The sequence below is a fragment of the Coregonus lavaretus genome (genome assembly GCF_964263955.1).
Source record: "Coregonus lavaretus genome assembly, chromosome: 4".
Classification (NCBI taxonomy): Eukaryota; Metazoa; Chordata; class Actinopteri; order Salmoniformes; family Salmonidae; genus Coregonus; species Coregonus lavaretus.
This window is the reverse complement of record NC_139991.1, coordinates 29,558,396-29,578,479: the sequence shown is the minus strand read 5'-3', so window position 1 is coordinate 29,578,479 and position 20,084 is coordinate 29,558,396. Positions and strand designations below refer to the sequence as shown.

The 20,084-nt window shown below is 44.8% G+C and overlaps 1 pseudogene across 1 annotated transcript in view; it reads left to right on the top strand.

Moving 5' to 3' along the window:
* The window catches only part of LOC311127400 (chondroitin sulfate proteoglycan 4-like), a 35,095-nt pseudogene that overhangs the window by 10,956 nt on the left and 4,055 nt on the right, over positions 1 to 20,084 (top strand). Inside the window, exons 7-15 of the transcript in view lie at positions 14,659 to 14,781; positions 14,948 to 15,168; positions 15,422 to 15,515; positions 15,671 to 15,847; positions 16,594 to 16,791; positions 16,960 to 17,091; positions 18,210 to 18,474; positions 19,044 to 19,144; positions 19,449 to 19,931. The product of the transcript in view is annotated as a chondroitin sulfate proteoglycan 4-like (transcript). The remainder of the gene's footprint in view (positions 1 to 14,658; positions 14,782 to 14,947; positions 15,169 to 15,421; positions 15,516 to 15,670; positions 15,848 to 16,593; positions 16,792 to 16,959; positions 17,092 to 18,209; positions 18,475 to 19,043; positions 19,145 to 19,448; positions 19,932 to 20,084) is intronic.

Genomic DNA, 20,084 nt, shown 5'->3' with positions numbered 1-20,084 from the left:
ATTGGGATTCAACAGAATCTCTAAGTAGCTCGAAGAACCAATCATAGACATCTGTCGGAGAAAGATAGGGTGAGTGGTGAATGAGGGAGTGCCCAAGAGGTAGCCATACCTCCGGTGGGGTGAGTCCTCAGGACCCCCAGAGGCTGTAACCCCTTGCCATTACAGGCCAATATAATAGCTTCCACAATCCAATGTGACAACTGTTGATGAGAAAGGGGCCTCCCTTTGCAGGGAGGCGCCCAGGACACACAGAGTTAGTCGCTCTTGCGCAAAGCTCTCGTCCTATCCAAGTACATCCGCAACGCGCGTACTGGACACAAACGGTATGGCTGCTCCTCTTCCTTAGAAGGAAAAGGCGGCAGGTGGAAAGCCACAAGATCCAAGGCAAGACAATTGTAATTGCCGCTAACCTTAGGCATAAAGGTGGGGTTGGGCAACAAGGTAACCTTGGAAAAGCCCCGGGCAAACTGTAGGTACGCATGATGAACTGACAGTGCATGTAGCTCATTCACTCGCTTTGCAGACATAAGGGTGAACAGTAAAACATTCTTAAAGTAGAGGAATAAGCCTTCTTCCCTCACTTTGGCCAGAGTGGGAAGTATGAGGCTGAAGTATGAGGCTGAGGGGAGGAAAAGCGTAAAGCAACACCCTCGGCCAAGGGTGTGCCAATGCGTCCACTCCCAGTGGTGCGTCCCCTGCTAATATGAGGCGGCAGAGAAAGAAGTCATCCCTCGCCAGAGCATGGGGAGCTCTGCCTTACCATACCATACAATACAGGTTCTTAAATCTGGTGGGAGCTCTGCCTTACCATACAATACAATACAATACAATACAATACAATACAGGTTCTTAAATCTGGTGGGAGCTCTGCCTTACCATACAATACAATACAATACAATACAATACAATACAATACAATACAGGTTCTTAAATCTGGTGGGAGCTCTGCCTTACCATACAATACAATACAACACAGGTTCTTAAATCTGGTGGGAGCTCTGCCTTACCATACAATACAATACAATACAGGTTCTTAAATCTGGTGGGAGCTCTGCCTTACCATACAATACAATACAATACAACACAGGTTCTTAAATCTGGTGGGAGCTCTGCCTTACCATACAATACAATACAATACAACACAGGTTCTTAAATCTGGTGGGAGCTCAAACTGTTTCACCCAGGGAAGTGGCTGGAATACGTTCTGAATGTTTATTATGGACACGTCTCTTTATAAAATGGTTATATGAAGTAAGGTTTATGCGACATCTTTTTGAGTGCAGACCTTTTCTTTGTCTGAATTCACGGGTTTTACGCACAAGGCACGCTTCTGGGAGAGCCCGATGGTCCCCTTTTGATGATTAAAAATAAAGGGTACCAAGTATTTTTAAATGATTGTCAAAGGAAAAATAATGAAGTCAACAATGAAACAATGAAAATACAATAATGTTCAGTCCTTGTTGACACTGCCACTGTAACGTAGGCCCGTAGTCAGTGGCGGCTCCTGAAAAAATTCTCAGGGGGGGCAATTTTTCTGATGATTTAGGTGACCTACACACATTTTAAAAAAGATATGTCCAACAACAACATGAAGACAGGGGCAGCATATAAGTCAATACCAGAAGCATTTATTGACTGATCTCAAAAGTGTTGGCTTACAAAAGCAAAATAAGTTATCACAGTAAAAATAATCAAGGGTGTTCTTTCACATTCCTCAACACTGCATAAACAATATGCATTTCCATAAAACACCTCATCTAATTGTGCCACAAAGTTGACAAGTCCAAGAAAAATACCAGGGTTGGTGGAGCCCTCAGTTTCATCTTTGCCTCGCAAAGCTAACTCAAACACTCCGCAAAACTTCACACACTGGATTAGCCGGCTGAGGATGTGGCGGTTCTTGCTAACCTCATCGTTGTGGCGGCGGACAGCTAGCCTGTATCCCTCATCCAGTTGAGTGGCAATGTTCACTCTCCCCAAAGCAGACAATCTCAAACAGCTATCCATGTGGGTCTTTGACAGCTCATGTTTCTTAATCTTTTCTGAAAGATGGTGCATGTCCGTTACACCAGTCGCTGTCCAAGCGGTGCTGTCTGCCGTGCCGCCTTCAGGGTGAAAGAGTAAGCAGGGGTAGCAGAAGACTGCATTAGCTACATCGCAGCCTGCTACCCAGGTTTTTCGTTCGTACCAATTTTTGGAAAATCCTCGGGTGTAGGACTCTCCCCCTTTAGTAGAAACCTGTTGAATTATTACATTTGGTCTGGGAGGTCCTAATTGTTTCGTTGCCAATTTATCTTGATTTGTTCGCCGACAAAAAGGAACTTCTTTCAAAGAGACAATCGAGTTGCACTGAACGCTAGCCATCTTGACAGTAGTACGTGAATTGATTGACGCTGCTACCCGCTCTTTTCTTAGTTACGTTCATGGTTATGTTACGTATGACGAAAGCGCGTAAGTGCAAGCCCTCCCGGAACCCATAGAGATTGTATTGAAAGCTCTGATATTTGAAAAAAAAAGATTTTACATGAGAGTCTATGAGAGACTTCTGGGGCGATTTTCAACCTGACTGAAATCGCCCCAAAAGGGGCGGGGCCATTTGAAGCACGACTTTAGCCTGATTGGACATTTAGTGGCAGATCAGACGTCTAGATTAGAACACTGATACCTACTGTTGCCGTGATATAATTGATTAGAAAAAAAATCCCTTCCTTTTCCCGTTTGGCAGTGCGTCGCCCATATCGCCCTAATGAACACACCGCCCCTGCCCGTAGTGCAGATTAGCAGTAGTGCACTTGAGGAATGGTCTGTGGCAATCGTTCAGCGTTCTAGGGGAGTCGCGTCAAGGCCACCCACAACATCCGCATAAGAACTGCAAGACAGAAAAGACTGGTGACAGTATTATGATGTCTGAATCCTGAATAACTCTTATCAGTCTATGTAAATTGTCAGGAAAAATAGTAAAGGTGCCACGAAGGAAATAAACTATTCAAACAATAACTAAATGTAAAACCTACACTAGCTCCAGTGCTCACTCGCTCCGCTAGTCAACATGCATACACGCTCCTGCTATCTCTCTCAGAATGACCTTCTTGATCCAAACCAGTCAGGTTTCAAGACTGTTCATTCAACTGAGACTGCCCTTCTCTGTGTCACGGAGGCTCTCCGCACTGCTAAAGCTAACTCTCTCTCCTCTGCTCTTATCCTTCTAGACCTATCCGCTGCCTTTGATACTGTGAACCATCAGATCCTCCTCTCCACCCTCTCCGAGTTGGGCATCTCCGGCGCTGCTCACTCTTGGATTGCGTCCTACCTGACAGGTCGCTCCTACCAGGTGGCGTGGCGAGAATCTGTCTCCGCACCACGTGCTCTCACCACTGGTGTCCCCCAGGGCTCAGTTCTGGGACCTCTCCTATTCTCTCTATACACCAAGTCACTTGGCTCTGTCATATCCTCACATGGTCTCTCCTATCATTGCTACGCAGACGACACACAATTAATTTTCTCCTTTCTCCCTTCTGATAACCAGGTGGCGAATCGCATCTCTACATGTCTGGCAGACATATCAGTGTGGATGTCGGATCACCACCTCAAGCTGAATCTCGGCAAGACGGAGCTGCTCTTCCTCCCGGGAAAGGACTGCCCGCTCCATGATCTCGCCATCACGGTTGACAACTCCATTGTGTCCTCCTCCCAGAGTGCAAAGAACCTTGGCGTGACCCTGGACAACACCCTGTCGTTCTCCGCTAACATCAAAGCGGTGACCCGATCCTGCAGGTTCATGCTCTACAACATTCGCAGTGTACGACCCTACCTTACACAGAAAGCGGCACAGGTCCTAAACCAGGCACTTGTCATCTCCTGTCTGGATTACTGCAACTCGCTGTTGGCTGGGCTCCCTGCCTGTGCCATTAAACCCCTACAACTTATCTAGAACGCTACAGCCCGTCTGGTGTTCGACCTTCCCAAGTTCTCTCATGTCACCCTGCTCCTCCGCACATTCCACTGGCTTCCAGTTGAGGCTCGCATCTACTACAAGACCATGGTGCTTGCCTACGGAGCTGTGAGGGGAACGGCACCTCCTTACCTTCAGGCTCTGATCAGACCCTACACCCAAACGTGGGCACTGCGTTCATCCACCTCTGGCCTGCTAGCTCCCCTACCTCTACGGAAGCAAAGTTCCCGCTCAGCCCAGTCAAAGCTATTTGCTGCTCTGGCACCCCAATGGTGGAACAAGCTCCCCCACGACGCCAGGACAGCGGAGTCACTGACCACCTTCCGGAGACACTTGAAACCCTACCTCTTTATGGAATACCTGGAATAGTATAAAGTAATCCTTCTACTTGATAGTTTTACACTGACAGACAAAATCCTAAAATCGATCAACATGACAAGCATTATATGTTCAGTACGAGGCTGTCACAATAATTGGATGAAGAGAAGGCCGTTTTTACAACAGCAATGTTTTGAACACCAACCTCTACGTCGATCTGAATGTACCTGTGGAGCCCCATACGACCTGCATCCACCTCCTAAAGACACAGAGTCTTTACGGCTCTGGCTCAAAGCGTTGAACCTAAAGAAACCACCAAAACGTCCCTCTGTGTGCTCCTACAACTTCTTTGACAAGAAGCCTACAGTGGAGCATCCTTACCCAGAAAAATGGCTTGGCTACGATGCTCCACTCGTGAAGAAGTGTCGGGTGTTGGTCAGGCAGTCATCAGTGACAGGTAAGACAAACGCTTGAGCAGTTTGCCTGCTCTCATTTTGTGTCTCCCTCTTGCTCTTGTATCTAAGCACAGTCTCATAATAGCACCATTTATTTCCTCTACAACTCAATAATAAATTCCCATTTTATGTATACTTAATTATTATGATTATTAAATATTATTAGGAGCGTCCATGCAGTATGGTGTTTTATTGTACGGTTTTGTTATTAAGTGTCCATTGACTTGTTTTATTAGCCATACTGATTTCTTAACAGATGACACAACAGGCTCAAGTGTTCACTAAATTGAAAATGGGGATTGGACAACACAGATAGAAGGAATGGATATGCCTTCAGAGAAGGATGCCCAAACCCAATGGGAAGACTCATCTCTAAGTGATCACAACTACAGCTCAGGTAAAGCCCACTACCTGTGAGGCAGGGACACAGTGCCCAGCAGCACCTCTCTACAAAACCCTGCTGAGGAACGAAGCACTCTGTTGACTGCATACAGGCTTGTCTCTTGCTGCCTTTTCTACCCTGGCGGAACTTCTACAAAGGCAGCTTTCAGTTAGACCTGACAGACCAACTCCTGATGACACTGATGAAGCTGTAGCACAATTTGCTGCAGCAGTACCTAGCAGAAATGTTTGGTGTTTCCCAGAGTATTGTCAGTTGAGTGATTAGTTATTGGATTGACATGATGGAAGAGAATCTGAGGGAGTACATTCCATGGCTGCCAAGGGAGACCATCCGTGCTACAATGCCACAATGTTTTAAGGACCACTACCCAGGAACAACCTGCATTATTGACTGCTCAGAAACTGCTTTACAGAAGTGCAAGAATCTGGATTCAAGGGGGTAGTCATTCAGCCATTACTACGTCCAGAACACTATCAAGTACCTGGTGGCCATTGCACCTTGTGGTCTAGTGATGTTCATCTCCTCAGCATATGGAGGTAGATATATAACATCGGATTCTGGGTTCCTGGAGTACCTCTGTCCAGGTGATGAGGTAATGGCTGACCGGGGCTTCACAATCCATGGTCTGCTACATGAGAGGAAGGTCAAATTTACAATTCCAGACTACACAAAAAGAGGCGCACAGCTGTCAGAGGAGGACAACACATCAATAAGACGGATAGCTAATGTGAGGGTTCATGTGGAACACGTAATTCAAAGGATCAAACGGTTTAGAATCATCTCACAAACAGTGCCAATCAACCTCTCATCTAAAATGGACAACATACTTTGAATCTGTGCTGCCCTGTGTAACCTGCGTGGTGATATCATTCATGAAGATGTTGAATGAAATGACCAGTCAAATGCCATTCACAGGGTTGATTTCCCAATATGAATTAAAGTAACAATTTGTTAATAGTAACTGCAAGCAGGAGAGACATCTGACTACATACTTCTACAGAGCTGCATATATTTATCACTCAGTGACAATCTGCCTGCCTGATGCTCCTCAACAATAAATGGCAGCATGTGTGTAAAGTAGAAGGCCTTCAACCTCAGGACAGCCTCTGTACAGAACTGTGCATCACAGGGAACAGGGATGACGACTTGCTGGGACGGAGTCCAGATGAGCACCTTACTTTCTCTCAGTCCTGTGTAAAACATATCAATTTGCACCTGCATGTAGTAGCCACGTGGCCCGTGTGGTTGCAGTTGGGATGTGCCCTCCACCACCTTCACATCACAGGCTTTCCCATTGAAGACATCATCCAGAGAATCACAGCCCTTCCCCATGACAGGACACTTGATCTCCAACAGCTCCTTGGAGTTCCACACTCCGTCACGGCTTGCTGATAGCCATGGCTCTTCAACACTGACAACAGTGCCTCTGTGGTCCACAGAGTATCCACAGTCGTCCAGCCACTGGGAGGTCATCAGCTCATTATCTTTCCCGTAGCGTGTGGCTGCATTCCCTCGGAACCTGGGATACAGATGTTCCTGGAGAAACTTACCAGGGTTGGTGGATTCCTGACAGGGACCTTCTTGGCTGAGCTTGCAGTAACTTGAAGCTTCCTTGAGTCATTCCACAAGTGTGAGGCACTCCGCTCCTTTGTGATCTGTTCCAAAGCAGTCGACTGGGTTGGGTTAAGTTTCACAAATTAATTGTAGAAGGACAGGCACATATGGCAGTTGTAATTGACATGCTCTCCATGTGGCTGGGAAAGAGTAGAGATATCACGTTACAGGAGAAGACCCAGATGCAGAGAGTGTCAAAGTAACAAATGTTTATTACAAAAACAGGGGGCAGGCAAATGACAGGTCAAGGGCAGGCAGAGGTCAGTAATCCAGATCAGAGACCAAAAGGTATAGAACGGCAGGCAGTTTCAGGGTCAGGGCAGGCAGAGGTCAATAATCCAGGGTGGTGTGACAAGGTACAGAACGGCAGGCAGGCTCAGGGCAGGCAGAATTGTCAAAACCTGAAAAACTGGAAAACAGGAACTTGAGCAAGGGGAAACCGCTGGTAGGCTTGACTAAACGAAACGAACTGGCAACAGACAAACAGAGAACACAGGTATAAATACAATGGGGATAATGGGGAAGATGGGCGAAACCTGGAGACAATCACAAAGACAGGTGAAACAGATCAGGGTGTGACAAGAAAATCTACAGTTGAAGTCGGAAGTTTACATACACTTAGGTTGGAATCATTAAAACTAGTTTTTCAACCACTCCACAAATGTCTTGTTAACAAACTATATTTTTGGCAAGTCGGTTAGGACATCTACTTTGTGCATGACACAAGTAGTTTTTCCAACAATTGTTTACAGACAGATTATTTAACTTATAATTCACTGTATCACAATTCCAGTGGGTCAGAAGTTTACATACACTAAGTTGACTGTGCCTTTAAACAGCTTGGAAAATTCCAGAAAATGATGTCATGGCTTTAGAAGCTTCTGATAGGCTCATTTGAGTCAATTAGAGGTTTCCCTGTGGATGTATTTCAAGGCCTACCTTCAAACTCAGTGCCTTTTTGCTTGACATCATGGGAAAATCAAAAGAAATCAGCCAAAAAATTGTAGACCTCCACAAGTCTGGTTCATCCTTGGGAGCAATTTCCAAACGCCTGAAGGTACCAGGTTCATCTGTACAAACAATAGTACGCATGTATAAACACCATGGGACCATGCAGCCGTCATACCGCTCAGGAAGGAGACGCGTTCTGTCTCCTAGAGATGAACGTACTTTGGTGCAAAAAGTGCAAATCAATCCCAGAACAACAGCAAAGGACCTTGTGAAGATGCTGGAGGAAACAGGTACAAAAGTATCTATATCCACAGTAAAACGAGTCCTATATCGACATAACCTGAAAGGCCGCTCAGCAAGGAAGAAGCCACTGCTCCAAAACCGCCATAAAAAAGACAGACTACGGTTTGCACCTGCACATGGGGACTTTTTGGAGAAATTTCCTCTGGTCTGATAAACAAAAATATAACTTTTTGGCCATAATGACCATCGTTATGTTTGGAGGAAAAATGGGGGGCTTTTGCAAGCCGAAGAACACCATCCCAACCGTGACGCACGGGGGTGGCAGCATCATGCTGTGGGGGTGCTTTGCTGCAGGAGGGACTGGTGCACTTCACAAAATAGATGGCATCATGAGGAAGAAAAATTATGTGGATATATTGAAGCAACATCTCAAGACATCAGTCAGGAAGTTAAAGCTTGGTCGCAAATGGGTCTTCCAAATGGACAATGACCCCAAGCATACTTCCAAAGTTGTGGCAAAATGGCTTAAGGACAACAAAGTCAAGGTATTGGAGTGGCCATCACAAAGCCCTGACCTCAATCCTATAGAACATTTGTGGGCAGAAAAAGCATGTGCGAGCAAGGAGGCCTACAAACCTAACTCAGTTACACCAGCTCTGTCAGGAGGAATGGGCCAAAATTCACCCAACTTATTGTGGGAAGCTTGTGGAAGGCTACCCAAAATGTTTGACCCAAGTTAAACAATTTAAAGGCAATGCTACCAAATACTAATTGAGTGTATGTAAACTTCTGACCCACTGGGAATGTGATGAAAGAAATAAAAGCTGAAATAAATCATTCTCTCTACTATTATTCTGACATTTGACATTCTTAAAATAAAGTGGTGATCCTAACTGACCTAAGACAGGGAATATTTACTAGGATTAAATGTCAGGAATTGTGAAAAACTGAGTTTAAATGTATTTGGCTAAGGTGTATGTAAACTTCCGACTTCAACTGTATATTAAGTTATATGGAGTTAGAAAGCATTGAACAGAAGAGACACACATCAGTTCAAATACATTAACATGGTACAGCCACAAATAAATATTCCTTTCAGTCCAATTTTATCTGGGATGCTACCAGAGCATATGAGCGGAGTGGAGCGGTGAGAATCTCAGCTCCTCGCTCACGGAGTTGTTCACCCCTCCGCTCCCCCCGCTCAAAGCCACATCAGGCCAGTCCGCTCATTATCGCTCAGCGCTCAACGCAGTTTGCATCGCGCTCCATTCAAATCGCCCCCGCTCACTCCAAAAAAGGAACGAAATCTGCATGTATTTCACTTTTAGCTTAAACCACAGCCTTACTTTATCTCCCCGAATTTGTTGCATACAGACTCATCTCGGATTATCCATTCTGTCTTGAAACGGGGATCTAACACTGACGCTAAAATGAGATGTTAATCAGTATAGTATATTCCATAGCGAATTGACACGTTGTTTGCCAATGTTTCTGCAAAAGCAGCGATGCCCATTGGAAGTGCAGCGTGAGTGTAATCGGTGAGCAGGGATTTGATTTCTGTGACAGCAGGGAGGATCATCCCCAGGTTCCCCAGCTCCTTCTGCATTTTGTCTGTGAGGTCTGCTAGTTGTGTCAGCACACGGACAAGGTGCGTCAGCTGCGGTACTTGATTCAGGGTGATGTTAGCAACATTAGACTTGAGTTTGTTTTGCCATAACGGGTCTTTTTGGAACAACCGGATGAACGACTGAATCATCCGCAGCTGGCTGCTCCATTGAATGGCGCAGGCATTTGTGGGGCGGACACCTAATTGGTCGGTTTCCTCTGTGCTCTTGCGTACACTTTTCACCAGGTGCCCGACTTTCACTAACAGCCTATTAATGTTGTCGTGCTCGTTAACGGCGTTTTTGATCGCCAGCTGAAAACATGTGAATGGGGCATCTCAGATGTAAATTTGACAAAGTAAAGTACTGATTTATCATAGTTTCTTGGGGGGGGGGGGTGTAGCCCGGTTGAGCTGCGCTGGCGAAGTGTTGCATCCCTTCGCGTTCTCCTTTACTCAGCGGTTCATAGTCCATGAAAATCATTTTTTAAAATGCTACATCCAGCTCTCTTTTTCTCTCCCTTGTTATGGTTGGGCCTTTGCCTGCAGTGAATAAACTTTTGAATTCCTCAACGCTTTTCTCTTGTTGCTGCTGCTGCTCCTCGCTCTATAAAATACAAATTCTTGGACGACACAAATTAAATTAAACAGATGGATTCTGGGTCAGGCTTGAGCATGCTTCAGACTCTTGGTGTGAGCGAGCGAAATTGGAGCGGGACATAGGGCGACGCTCCGTCCTTTTAAAAATGCCGCTCTGCGCTCTGTTCAAAATCCGTCCGCTCACGCTCCACGCTCGCTCCCGCTCCACTCCGCTCATATGCTCTGGATGCTACTGGCTGTGATATTATTGTCGGTTCAGCATTAACACACTTATAGAGCATACTCCCCACAGGCAGATTCAGGTGTCTCAGGCTCCTATTCAATTCCTCCTTTGAGTGGAATGCAGGAGTGGGAGGCAGGGGTGGACATTCTGGACTCATTTCTGCATATTTGTCACTGGCCTTATGGTGTGTGAAGTCAATGCTGTTTAACCGCTTTGGCTCAAGGTTCCTCCGAGTCCCTGCATTCCATTGTCGCTGCTCATCTGTGCAGGCTATGCCAGTGAGCCCACTGGACACTGCATTCTGCACCTGTGATAGAATGTTTGTTACAAAAAAAGACATTCAGAGAAAATCCCATTATTAACATTTGTGTGACTGAGGACTATGTGATCAACTTAATCAAAACACATGCAAGTTTCATCATAAACTTACCTTGCTATTGTTCCCAATGAGATGAGACCACTTATACTTACCACAAGGATATTTCACAAATCTTATTCATCCAGAAAAACAGTAACACTAAAGAAATACATGTGATGCTGACATGTTTAAATACATTTTATACCCTACTCACCTGGACTCCATAAACCTACTTTGCTTCACCAACATGAGATTTGACAGGATACTTACAGATTCCCCACATTAAAACAGCAGTTCTGTTGATTCACAAATACATGTTAACATAACCAATAAATCATGACATTCTCAATTCAGCTTTCATCCAACTAAACGTTTGGTCTAACTGCTATGTTAAGCCTGACTATTTTTTCATTCTGTGTCTAGATAAGGCAGTAATGCGCACTTTCATCTATAAAAGGAACGGAGAAAATACACTATAAACATCAATTACAAGACCAAGTAATGCGGAGATTGATCATAGATATCACCTGAGAACTCTAACATAACTTTAGCCTATGGATTATAGTAACTGTCAGCACAACACATGTAGGCTGCTTGTATGCTGTAATCGCTTATGTTAAGTAATGTTAGACATAGAAATGCAAGTGACTTTGCTTTTTAGCCTACCTTCCATATAATTGAGGCTGCATGACTTTCTAAGGCCAGCGATGCAAGCGCATCCAGCCGTCTCTTCTGATCCGTTGTTGGAGACATGTACCCAAGCTGAGTGGTAAGAGCTGCTTGATTGTCTGGGCTGAACATCGGCCTTCAAAAATACCAATCCTTTTCCTTCCTCCTGGTGAAGAAGAACTTGGCCCACCTTACCACTGTGGAGGTACTGATAGGCCTCTGTACTCTTGTAATGTTTCATAGTGGAACCATCCACTCCCAAGGAGAGCACGAAGTAATGTAATAAAAAATGTCCCCATGCGTAATTTCAGGCCATTTTATCATGTCATCCACCCAATTATTAATCATGGACGGATGGGGTCCGGGCATACCATCCGACCTCCGAAGAGCCATTTGTGTTAATGATGCGCGTTTTTTAATTATTAGCTAGCCACCGCTCTAAGGTAATTCGCTAGCATTGACGGAAGTTGTGAAACGGAAACACAAACACAGTCGCGTTCGAATGGAACAGGGTCAAGTGGGTGGGGCTACTTAAGGCGAACAAGGGGACCCGCGCAGGTACGCCCATTCAGGTAATCAGGGGCAACCTAACATGAGATGGGCTCACAACAAAGGGGCGGGTTAACAGCCTAAGATTGACACATTGGATACAAATCACAATAACCTCATTTTGCCACATATGACATCACCCCACACTTAAAGTTGGTAGTCCCTGGCAACAGCTATTACAACAGTATAGTACTCAGCTCTGGTAGCAGGCAGGTAACTGTCCGAAAGTGATACGCTCAGATCGCCTAAGGGGCACAACAGAATCTCTGACCTGCTCAGCTGGCTCAACCTGGGGCTCTATCCAGAATCCCCACACAGGGTGGTTTGGTCCAGTCTCAGCCTCAGCCTCTACTAGTGATTCTGGGGATCTGCGGGTGTACCTGTAGCAGGAATAAGACAGGGTTTAAGAGTTTTTCTTCAAAGTCCTTTCTTTCCCTGTCTTCTCGGACCTGACACGGTACAGTTGTCCTCCTTCCCCATCCTGGCCCACTACAACATATGGCTCTGGATCCCACGAACCCCCCAGCTTCCCTTGTGTCTGTGTACATCTGTTCTTCCTCCAGAGCCTTCCCCCTGGAGCAAAGGGTGAGTCCTGGGCCTTACGGTCAAATTGTCCATCCTCCTCTTAGCAAGGGAGTAAGCAAAAATCAACTGTTTGTGACGTTCCCCCACTCAACTCTCCGTGTCATACCTGACCTGAGAGTTGTCGACCCTGGGTGCAACATCCACAGGCAGTCTTACATGCCGACCAAACATGAGGTACGAGGGGGCATAGCCAGTGGAACTGTATACTGTGGAGTCTGGACCAACATGGACCAACGCAGGGAGGTGGTCCTGCCAGCGACCCTGTTACTCCTTCTCCAGGGTGCGGAGCATGCTCAACAAGGTCTGGTTCAGGCATTCACACATCCCGTTTCCTTCAGGGTGATACGGGGTGGTCCTTCTTTTGGTGACATCATAAAGGTTACACAGTTCAGACATGAACTTGGAATCAAAATTGGGACCCAGGTCGGAGTGAAAACGCATGGGGCAACCAAAGGTCTGGACAACATGGGACCATAGCAATCTGGCTGTGGTTCTGGCAGTTTGGTCTCTCGTAGGGACTGCCCATGCATAGTGTGTGAACATGTCAGTCATTACTAGAATGTTCTGGTATTTGTCGGTATGTCTACTTAGGCTCAAAAAGTCTAGGGCCACTATTTCTAGGGGAAACAACACTGAAATGGGCTTCAAGGGGGCCTTAGGTCACTTGGGTTTGGAGCAGTTTTTCAGTACAGAGCTTCAGGCCATGTTTCCAGAGTCTTTCAAACACCTCCTCGCAATGCTGCAAGTGAGAGTCAATATCTAGGGAGTACACAATTATATCGTCAAGGTAAACCAGTAGAGACTGCAATTTATCCACTCAGGCAATGTCGTTGGAAGGTCGCGGGCCCGTTGCATAACTCAAACGGCATCCTCTGGAACTCATACAAAGCTAGGGGCGTAGTGAAGGCAGTCTTTTCTCTGTCACGGAGGTCTACCTCCACCAGCCTGTGCCCACTTGCTAGGTCAAGGGTAGAGAACCAAGTAGCTGCGGTTAGAGACGCCAATGTGTCTTTAATAATGGGGAAGGGAAATGCATCTTTCTTTCTACCATCTTTCTTTCTCACCAGGGACTAGTGCTCTCCTGGATCACACCTTTTTCCAGCATTGTATGTTCATAATAGATGTCGGATCTTAATGTGACCATTTCGTCGCAGGAGAAAAATAATCCTGCAGCAGGAGGACTTGAATAAATATTGAAAATGTATAATCGCCGCCAAGGGGAAGGTGGAAGTGGTGTTTGTAGGCTATACAATGCAGTACCGTACTTAGGGGGCTATGATTTGGGGAAGGCTCTGCAAACCATACCATCAAGTATCATCAAGGATTCTCAGGGCTTGCTAGAGCATTGTGAACTGCCGTAGCGCAGTGGTCTGAGCAGCACGCCCAGTGCTGGGCAATCGTTTTGACACTTTGCATGAACGGAAACTAATGTTGGTGTAGCATACTGTTATTATTTAACCAATCCAAAGGATGCTGCCTACTTGCCTCTAAAGTCACCTACCTTAGTAGGTAGCACTTTTTCAGGCTCTGTCGCAACCAGCCACGACCGGGAGACCCATGGGCGGCGCACAATTGGTCCAGCGTCGTCCAAGGTAGGGGAGGGTTTGGCCGGCAGGGATGTGGGTTCGTTTCCCACAGGGGGCCAGTATGAAAAAAACACAAAAAAACATGTATGCATTCACTAACTGTAAGTCGCTCTGGATAAGAGTGTCTGCTAAATGACTAAAATATAAATATAAATGTAAATGTTACTGCCATTTAGGATTCGAAGGCAGCATCACGTGATAACTTATTCACATTACAGCGAGCGTGAGATGTTTGTAGCCACATTGTAGTCACTGTAACAGCGTGAGCAACTAGTACTAGCAATTCAGTGAACAATTATCCCAAAATGGAAATATCTGACACGAATAACAAGTAAACAAGTAACAGAATCAATCTCCTACTTCGCCTCTCCAACAGACATGTATGATTGGTTCTTAGAGCTACTTAGATATTCTAGTGAATCCCACTAGTGAGATGTCAAAACGAATAATTGAAAGATACTACTTTTTGCTATTTTAAAACACCAAACCTCCCAAATACCACCAAATAGCAAAGTAATCTCATGTCTTTCATCTCACCTCCTTTTTCACGTAACCCATAAGGACAGCCTCCCCTCTGAGATAGTGTTCACGGTGAAGACGGCTCCATTCCACTACCAGGGGACCAGAGAGGAGCCCATCCACAGTTTCTCTGGCCACATCCAGTACCTCCAGGTAATGGATTATATGACCAATGAGGACCACTCTGAAAAGTGTTTTCATTGATGTTTTCATGTAACGCGTTATATTCTGTTATTCAAATGCACAATGTTTTATTTGCAATCCAAACTTAAATAAAATTCAAATCGATTTAATTTAAATTTAATGTAATTCAATTCAGGTGGATTCGGACCAGACCCATGACTCTTTCCTCCTGGATGCTTCCAAAGGCATCACAGAGGTCCATGACATCAGGGTCTCGGTGGATATCATCCCAATCCATATACCGCTCCATGTCTTTAACATGACCCTGGAGGAAGGGTCATCAGCGACCCTGACCAAGGAGGTCATACAGGTCAACAACAGACACTTCTCTCAGCTCAACTTTACCCCTACCTATATGTACAAATTACCTTGACTAACCGCAGATTGACTTGGTACCGGTACCCCCTGTACATAGCCTCGTTATTGTTATTTTATTGTGTTATGTTTTATTTTATTTTTTACTTTAGTTTATTTAGTAAATATTTTCTTAACTCTATTTCTTGAACTGCATTGTTGGTTAAGGGCTTGTAAGTAAGCATTTCATAGTAAGGTCTACACCTGTTGTATTCAGCGCATGTGACAAATAACATTTTATTTTATTTTATTTGAACTTCTTCTACCATGTATCTGAGCCTCCAAGCCACGGTCATATTGAACATGCACACATTCCTGGACTCGCCATTTCTTTCTTCACACGCAAACAGGTTAGTAAAAGGTCGAAGGTCATCTACTGTAAGTTCTTATCTTCTTCAGGAGGAAATGATTGATGTAGAACCTGTTCTACCAGTAGGGTTTTGAGCGTAGTGTCTCTACTGGATAGATAGATTTCCTAACTTCTGGGTCATTTCTGTGGTTTCAGGTGGATTCAGGACATATTTATTATGTCTATGATGGAAGTGATACATTGGCAGATAACTTCACCATCGTGGCCAACGACACCGACATCCGGAAGCACAGCTAGCCCTGCATGGGGTTTGTCCATGTGACGCCTGTCAACGATGTGGCCCCAGTCATAACAGCCAACAGGATATTAAGGGTGACTGTTTGAGTGTTTAAAACACAATAATAATGTATTAACAGATATGTCTAATAACATAGATGGAAGAACTGAAATACGCATGGAAGGAACTTGAGAAACTGGCCCAAAACAGAGTACAGTGGAGAATGTATATGAGGTTACCTAAAAGTTGCTTTAGCCTCATGGTTTTGTGGATGGGATTTATAAGGAAAATGTGTCATTGGATTCAATTTTTAGGTGGGTTGAGGAAACTGTGACACTGGGTGTTTGGCAACATCCTTTACTCTTCAATTCTGTCATGGAGTTTAGAATTTGCCCTAATTGATCAAATACTTGTAATTCCTCACATTCTCTCAGCTACCCAACCCCTCTTTAGAGTAGCTGAGTATGATAATAAGAACATTAATTACCTATGGAGTATAATGATCTGGTTAAAGAGATAATCCTAGACCTGGTGAGATTTCTTCTGCTATTGATGAAGATTGTTACATCATTCAAATAAAAGTTATTTTTGTTCACATTTCTGAGCCACAGTTCAACAGTTCAATCTGTGTTATTGACGTGCCCAATCTGTCCACCAGGAGGTGCATATGAGCCACATTTATTTCCACCTACAGATCATTCAAGGGCATCATAGCACTCTACTCCACAGATATAATTGTGGCACCATTACTTCAAGGTGTGTGTTATGTTATGCTATGTTTTGTCAGGGTTTGTGTAATGCTTTAACCCTCTGTCCTCTACTGTACCTTTCCCCCATGCAGGTGTGGGTGAAATCAGTCACAGAGCTCTGCATAGATGACCTGAGTGTTGAGGACAGTGACTCTCCTCCTGAGGACGTAGACTTCATCGTAACCCCACCTAGCAACGGACACCTGGCACTGAAGAGCTTCCCCTCCAGGCACATCCTGAACTTCACCCAGACACACATCCTCCGGGACAGCTGGTGTTTGTGCACAGTGGTGAGAATGCTACAGTAGATAAATATCAATCAGGGTTTAGCTTTGCCCTGAGACATGGCTGTAGAGTCTTCGGTCCTGTCTCAAGGCAAGGGGTCGCTGCACCTCTGCACCTAACAAAGGTTTGGAATTGTTTCACCATAAATTAATAAAAATTGTTTTTTAATGCAGGTGCCCTATCAGGAGGATTCCTCTTCCAGATCAATGATGGGCTGAACTTTTCCCCCCGTCAGATCTTCAGTACAACAGCCCGCTCCCTGGTCCTCAGCCTGGAGAGGAACCACGCCCTCACGGTGTTCCCAGGTAACACAACAGGAAATGGATATATAGACCTTGAACTAGACACTTAAGGTGTTCCCAGGTAACATAATAGGAAATAGAACTATAGCCTCATTCTCTAGTAAAGACCAAGGCTTTACTAACCTGGTCCCAGATCTGTTTGTGCTGTCTTGTCAACTCACGTGACAGTGACCATAGGAGTTGGCAAGACAGCACGTACAGACCTGGGACCAGGTTAGTAAAGCCTTAGTCTTTTTGCTGCATTATAGAGTCATTCTCAGCCTGTACTGAATCAGATTATCATGGTGCCAGCTGCCAGCCTGTACCAGCTGGTAATGTGGTAGGCTACTAAGTAACTTTATCATAATCATACTTAATGTTTCAGTAATTACGGATACTGGTCAGAGTCCTGGTTTATCAAGGTTATACGATAAAGAAGGTGGCATAGTCTTACATTATACAGTAAAGCAGTCCAATTGCCCTTGAAACCATGCTAATAGTGATACAGTACGTGATGTTTCCTTTAATCTATGCACACTTCAACAACAAAGCTTATCATATGATATTCTCAGTTTGTCTGCCTTCTGCTTATGTTTTCAATAATGTAATCTTCCAAGATATCCTGCCTAGCAGAGGAGGCTGGTGGGAGGAGCTTTAGGAGTGTGGGCTCATTGAAATGACTGGAATGGAATGAATGGAACGGTATAAAACATACGTAAACCACATGTTTGACTCCATTCCAATTATGCCATTCCAGCCATTCCAACGTCCTCTTATAGCTCCTCCCATCAGCCTCCACTGCTGCCTAGATAGCTGCACCTGAAAAAAATAACATTAAATCGCTACTTAGACTGCCCGTCCTCTTATAGCTCCTCCCACCAGCCTCCACTGCTGCCTAGATAGCTGCACCTGAAAAAAAAAAACATTAAATCGCTACTTAGACTGCCTGTCTGTGTTCTGCTTAGGTTTGTAATACTGCAATGTTATTCTAATAATGTTACAACAGACAAAGACGTTTGTACAACATGCCTTTCACCAGACAGAGACGCACATGCGCAGAAGGTACGTCTATCGGGAAGAGGCATCCAGAGAATCCGTTCACGGAGCCACTCCATAGGTTTTATCCAGTTTTTTCTATGCAGGCTCAGTGAAAATCGTCTCTCAGAATGGCCTTCTGGTGGTTACCAACAACAACGGTGATATAAGAGGGAACCACTCGATCCTTTACAGTGTTACCAGTCCTCCAAAGCTGGGGAGACTGGTCAGAAAACAGACAGACAACTCTACCTCAGAGATCTCCTCCTTCACACAAAACATGGTATGCCTGTATGTTAAAAGGGCAGTGCAGTCTAGATGTGATTTATCTGTGTTTTATACATTTCCACACAATGAGGTTGGAATAATACTGTGAAATTGTGGAAATTATGATAATACCCTTTAAGTGTAAGAGCTGTTTGAAAAGTCTGGCTGAAATTTCAGCTCATTTTGCATGGCTGGAGTTTTGGCTTGGCTGACGACATCAGGCGGTATAAGTTAATAGACCAATGACAAAGAGAGTTTCAAACCTCTTGGCCAATAACATCTAGTTTTCAGGTTACATATCCCTCCCATTAGGTTCCTCCAATTAGGCCCCTCACGCAGACCACTCCTAGACAATCCTTGCAACATTATTGCTTGAGAAATTGCTTTTTGCTAAGAAGCTATTTATGTTTCTTTTTGACAATTTTAATTAAAATAAAATCACAGTAAGATACTTCATTGTTACCCAGACATGATTTAATATTGAGATAAAAACAGCTGCATTGGACCTTTAAGAGAGAGAAACCACTGTATTTATGCCTGGAATGGGTATGTTTTCTTCATCCTATTTAGTCACGCTGATTACAGTGACTATGATAGCCACTCTAGTGCTTCTACAGGTAACATTTACAAGATGCATGAATAGTGTACTTGTAACAGCACCTTGCATTCTGAAGTTACAATATCCCTGTCCTTCTTCAACCCCACATCTTCAGCATCCATATCTCCTATGAACATGCTCCTGCAGAGCGCAACCCCATCCTCACTGCTAACACTGGTGAGTTATGTATTCTGTGCGGTGAGACAGACAGTCTCAGTTTGTTATAATGGAAAATTCCGGTAGGGGAAAAGGCCATATTTAGCTCTTAATAGCAGAATTCCTCCTATGCAGAATTCTATCGCATGACTATTCATTGTCCAAATCCATGTTAAACTATTGTTTATTTATTAGTTTATGTAACCGTCTATGTAACCTTTATTTTTCCACAGTTAAAAACAAATTCTGATTTGCATTGATACTCTGATATTGATGGATGTTCAATTATAGCTTTTTGTTTATGTGTGTTATTCTGTCTCACCAGGTGCGGTGGTGACTGAGGGGTGGTTGTGTTGTGATAGACAAGATGAAGCTGGATGCCTCTAACCTGCTGGGTAAGCTATTGGAACCCCAGCGACATTCTTACGAGGTCTGGTACCAAGTCACCTCTCTACCCCAGCACGGAGTCGTCACCGTGGGGGTACGCAACCTGACCAGCACCAAACCCAACTTCTCTCAGTTCATCCTGGATAAGTTCGGCACCACATACCAGCACGACGACTCCGAGACGATCCAGGACTTCTTCACCTTCGATGCGTGGCTGAACCGCAAAGGCCAACCTCCCCAGCGACCCTCAGAGCACAGCCTGATAGTGACAGAGTCCTTTGACCTCACAGTGACCCCCGTCAATGACCAGCCACCCCTGCTCTGGACCAAAGCCCCCAGTCTGAGGTTGCTGCAGGGGGACACGGTGGTCTTCAGCCCTGAGAACCTCCAGGTGGAGGATCCAGAGGAGATCCACTACAAGGTCTATACTCATTTTTATTTACCCTTCTTTCTTTTCCGTAAAATGCTTTCTGTCGTCCTTTACCCGACCCATGCATTATTTCTATAGGACTCACAACCCCTCATTGTTTATCCCTAACTTATTATTATTGTAATTTTTACAGTGATTCTGTTT